Below are 6,000 nucleotides of genomic sequence, written 5' to 3'. Positions count from 1 at the left end.
GGAAGTAGAAAAGTCTTGTCTTACTGTTATTCCTAATGAATTACCTGAAGACTGTGCTTCTCATCCCTGAAATGGTGGGTTCTGTCTGTTGCAAAGGTCTTGCTTCCCAAAAGATTAATGCTTCCCTCAGGAGATAAAACAATGGTCCCATGTAGAAGTTGAGACTGTGATCTGGGCATTTGGGGCTACTTTTGCCAGCACACAAACATGAGAATAATTGATCTTGATTAATTAAGGGGCAGTTGGGTTGTAGTTATACAATAGGGACGGGAAGAGTTTATCTGGAACATATAGTATGTATTATATAGCATATAATAAGTGATAGAATATACAATATAAAACTGAAAGGTATATCACATATAAATACGTATTCACAGCTCCATCACTGACTCTAGCATTAGGATAAATGTGTTACATGTTATTTTTATTAATCTTCTTAACAGCAGTCAGAGAGAGGTATCCCCATTTTTTTCTGTTTTGCAGAGGAGGAAACTGCAGAAAGGTTGAGTAATTTACCCAAAGTCACAAAGCTTATTAAGTGGAAGAGCCAGGATTTTAACACAGAGTTCTGATCCTAATGCCCAAATTTAATTGACAGATTAAAACAGACGAAATGACACTATGCAAGACACATGAACAAAGTGCCAACTTGCAACATCCCCTTTCAACATTGACATTGAAATTGAAGATGTTGGGAAGCCTGGGTAGCTCAGTCGGTTAAGCGTCTGCCTTCAGCTCAGGTCATGATCCCGGAGTCCTGGGATCACTCCTGCATTGGGCTCCCTGCTTGGTGGAGATCCTGCTTCTCCTTCTGCCTGCTCTGCCGGCCGCTCCCCCTGCTTGTGCTCTCTCACTCTCAAATAAATAAACAAAATCTTTTTAAAAAATTTTTAAAAATTGAAGATGTAAAGAAAAGTGAAAACATGAAACAAAAATCTAACTAAAAAATTATAAAAAGAAAAAAACAAAGAATACAGAAGATTTAAGTTTAATAAGCAAATAGAAGAAATTAATGAATAAGGACACAAAAACGGTACATAAATCTAAGAGGTGCTCATATAAATGAATAAAATTTCATAGGTTTATATCTAGTTTTAACAGGCATCAAGAAGATTTATGATTTTGATGCCTATTGATTTGTAACAAAGAGTTGATGAGCAGAGCCGCAGATGTGAGGGTAGTCTGCACAGCATTATTCCTGTTAATAAATCAGCTTTCTTGCCCTCACGGAATTGATTTCCAACCTTGCCTGTTACCTTGTTTCTGATCTTTTCCTTTCTAAAATATATTTTGATTCATTTTTTTCAAACATTTATTTTTCTTTATTTACCTGCCATTTATACATGTCCAACAATAAGAATGTTCTAAACTCAACGGGAACATCAACTATTAATGCCATCTCTGAATCATAAACGTCCAATTTAATCTTGTAAAATATCTTGGCCCACTGAAAGAGGAATATTCCACCCAAAAAAAAACAATAAGAAAAAGCCAGGATACAGGAAGATAAGAGGAGGTGAGTTCACAGATTTATTCTAACACAGGTGCATGCAATTGTTGGAACAGTGTCCTCTGCACTGTTTTTGAATATCATATTTGCATGCACTTTTAATATATTACAAAGTAGTCTAAGTTTGCCCTATTTAGGGAGCCTAGTAAGAAAAATCATAAAATACTCTATGCTGAAAAAGATATGGAATAAGACTACTGAAAGAAGTTATGGTAGCTGATTCAAGAAACAATCTATTCTTCAGGACAAAATTAGCACCGTTACTATCATTACCAGAATCTAAAAGTAGCTTAACTCTATTATGTTCATTGCACTGCCCTTGGGAAAGACTGTTAAACAAATTTCATCCCTCTCACCTAAAACATACAAAAATTGAAATAAATGCAACCCTTATCTGAAGTAACATTTATATAGAAGACATATGATTATATAACATCTATATCATATCTATACACACAGAATACACAATATCCCTAACTCTGCATCCATAGAAGTTATATATAAGAATTATTTTACTTTTTCTATAAATGCCCACATATAATAGGGCTAAATGATGGAATCTCTATTTTAAGATCTGGACAGTGAGGAATAAAGGTGGATACTCAGGGAGAAATTATCATATTGTATTTGGTTAATTATGAAAGTTTTTGTGGAGGATATAAATGTGGGAAAGAGTTTTGAATGATGGTATGTGGGAGGATTGGAAGAAATGACATTTCTATTTAAAAGATGCTTCCAAAACACAGTGTATGTGTAATAATAAAACATAGGTCTGCCTGAATAGAGTGGGAGGGTGGGCTTGGAAGCAGGTGTGTAGTCATGGAGTTCTGTGTTTCTCTAACTTTTGTTCACATTTTTTGATGCTATTAATTGTATCGATCCCTGCAAGATTAGTTATTTAGAGTGCTTAGTCCATTTCCAGTTGTAAAGCTGTCACACAAATTGGAGTTGTCTTCCCTTAATGGTAGACAAATTAAGTATTATGGTTTTAGGGAAACTGGTTTTCAGGTTGTACAAGAACTAGGAGATTCTTATCTTTCTCTTCCCATTCTCTTTCCTAAAGGAGCAGACTACATTCAACACTTCAGGGGCTGTCAAGGTTTTTGCCCCTACCTACTGAAAAAAATATATTTTATTCTACCACCTCAACATATGTATATATACAATACAAATGTGTATTAAATTTCTATTTTATATGTATTATATTTGTATATTATGTGATATATTATAAATATTTGTTATATATTTTCCATATATAATATACTCATTATATGTGTGGGAATACAGTCTTTCTGAAATAGCACATACTTTTCCAGTTTGTAATGTCTGTGTATTTTTGTACTATTCTAATCTAGTTTATGCCAGGAATTTCTTTTTAATCTTGATTACAATCAAATTAATGTGATGACTCTTTAGTGGGTCACACTCACAGTTTGGAAAAGGCTGACCCTCCTCGTGCACAGTCACTGATGTAGTTGAAAGCACTTTCTACTCCCTCCCCTACCCTGTGTTTCATTCTCTCCATCTTCTGGGTAGCACTCCCTGGTTTTCATGTTCTTCCACTCTACATACACTCCTATCACCTCCATTTTAGAAATGGACAGACATCTCTAACTTCCAACTGATCTGTTGAAAAGGTGAGGCGATTATCCTTTCCTGTTTATTGTTTCCTGTGCGTGATTCACTACTCTGTTGGTTCTACCAGTTCTCTGTGAACTTCCAGAGAGCAGCAGCGACAACCACCCTGTGGTCCTCCTTGCACGCCCCCCAACTCTATTCACACTGAAAGTGGTAAAAAAAAAAAAAAATTGAAGTTCCCCTCTATTCCTCTTTTTCAAGATGTAGCCTTATATTGACATGGATACAGGAAATATGGTTGAGATTTTATTGGGATAACTATGGTGAGAGTGGTGTGATAGAATAGGGCAAAATCAAACTCCAAAAAATAAAAGCAATGCCCAAGGTGACAAAAGATTTCTTATTCAATGATAGTTTGAATCCTGTACAAAAACAATGAAAGTCTGTGTGTGTGTGTTTATGTTTGTGCAACAAAAGTCTAACCATAAAATCAAGTAGAAATAAATATTCTCATCAATAATGAAATGTTTAAAGTTAAAAAATAAAATAAATGGAAGCATGTCTATTGGTGTTTCCTGTAATAGAAATGTAGCTTATCCTAGGACTTGAAATAATTCATATGTAACCCTCAAAAAATAAAAAAAGAAATTCTTACATTTTTGAAATTTACTAAGCCTAGTCTATCAATGTCCCCTAAGTAATCTTAGAACAATTGGGACTATTTCTGTTTTCATTCTGACTCTATGCTTAAATTCTTTATTTGCTAAAATAAAAGAAAACTATTAATATCTCCTTTAATAGTTTAATAATTGACATGTCTGGTAATAGTAATTTTTTGCAGTGTAATCCTGTCCCCCCAAATCATCTTAAATTATATATAATTTAATTATGTGTAATTAAATTAATTATATTAATTTTAAATATATTAAATATAATAATGTTGAAGAATTTTTTTCTTCAAGTTTTTATTTAAGTTCCAGTTAGTTAACATACAGTATAATATTAGCTTCAGGTGTAGAATTTAGTGATTCATTACTTACATAGAACACCCAGTGCTCATCACAACAAGCGCCCTCCTTAATCCCCATCACCCATTTAACTCATACCCCCCACCCATCTCCCCTCCAGTAACCCTCGGTTTGTTCTTTATAGTTAAGGGTCTGTTTTATGGTTTTATGGTTTACCTTTCTCTTTTTTTCCCCTTGTGTTCATCTGTTTTGTTTCTTAAATTCCACATGAGTGAAATCATATGGTATTTGTCTTACTCTGACTTATTTCACTTAGCATAATACTCTCTAGCTCCATCCATGTCAGTGCAAATGACAAGATTTCATTCTTTCTTATGGCTGAGTAATACTCCATTGTATGTATATATATATATATGTATATATATATATATAAACACTTCTTCTTTATCCATTCATCAGCCAATGGACATTTGGGCTCTTTCCATAATTTGGCTATTGTTGATAATGCTTCTATAAACATCGGGGTTCATGTATCCCTTCAAACCAGTATTTTTGTATCCTTTGTGTAAATACCAAGTAGGCAATTGCTGGGTCTTAGGGCAGTTCTATTTTTAACTTTTTGAGGGACCCCTATAGCTTTCCAGAGTGGCTGCACCAGTTTGCATTCCCACCAACAGTGTAAGAGGGTTCCCCTTTCTCCATGTCTTTGACAACAATTGTTGTTTCCTGTGTTGTTAATTTTAGCCATTCTGCTGGTGTGAGGTGACATCTCATTGTAGTTTTGATTTGTATTTCTCTAGTGATGAGTGATGTTGAACATCTTTCATGTGTCTGTTAGCCATCTGGATGTCTTCTTTGGAAAAATGTCTATTCATATCTTCTGCCCATTTTTTTAACTGGATTATTTGTTTTTTGGGTGTTGAGTTTGATAAGTTATTATAGATTTTGGATACTAGCCCTTTATCTGGTATGTCATTTCCAAGTATCTTCTCCCATTCCAAATGCTGCCTTTTAGTTTTGTTGATTATTTCCTTCACTGTGCAGAAGCTTTTTATCTTAATGAGATCCCAGTAGTTTATTTTTGCTTTTGTTTCTCTTGCCTCAAGAGAGAAAGCAGAAAAGATTATCAAATGGAAAAAAGACAGTTTCTTCAAGTGGTGTTGGGAAAATTGGAGAGCAACATGCAGAAGAATGAAACTGGACCACTTTCTTACAACATACATAGAATAAATTCAAAATGGATGAAAGACCTAAATGTGAAACAGAAAACCATCAAAATCCTAGAGGAGAACACAGGCAGTACATCTTTGACCTCAGTCATAGCAACTTCTTACTACATAGTGTTGAGGAATTTTTAGAAAGGAAAAGCAATTCTTACTAAACTGTCGCAGAGAGAAATGACAAACTACAGATTATAGTAAATACATAGGGTATTTTCCATTGAGGCTTCATTCAATTAAACATTTCTTGGACATTTATGATTTTCTATACAATGTTTTAGGTTTCAATCATATTACGTGACTACTAAGCCTATTAACAGCCTATCACATAAAGCAATATTATAATTGCAATTGCCAAGTGCTACTGAAGGACAAGAGAACCAAATGTAAGGGAGCTCTGATGTTGCTACTGCTGCCTTAAGAAGGAGAAAGAAGTAGATTCTATTTCTCTAGACCACTGCCAAAGGGGCAATAGCAAAATGAAGTTGGCATTAATCCTGGTTAGAAAGACATCCATGAGTATGGATAAATTAAATGTTCTAATGGTATTTTTAGTAAATATTCTTGCCGTGTACATATCCTTATTAAATTTAAAGATGACACAGAAGTGAAAAATTGTATGCTGGGTGACAAAATAAGAACTCAGTAAGTTTTCTATAGAGTGAACTATTGAAAAGAGATGCCTGAAACCAGACAATGGTATTTAACATATTAAAATATCACA

Source organism: Halichoerus grypus, chromosome 3 (genome assembly GCF_964656455.1).
Source record: "Halichoerus grypus chromosome 3, mHalGry1.hap1.1, whole genome shotgun sequence".
Lineage (NCBI taxonomy): Eukaryota > Metazoa > Chordata > Mammalia > Carnivora > Phocidae > Halichoerus > Halichoerus grypus.
The sequence above is the reverse complement of the archived record's forward strand: the minus strand, read 5'-3'. Positions refer to the sequence as shown.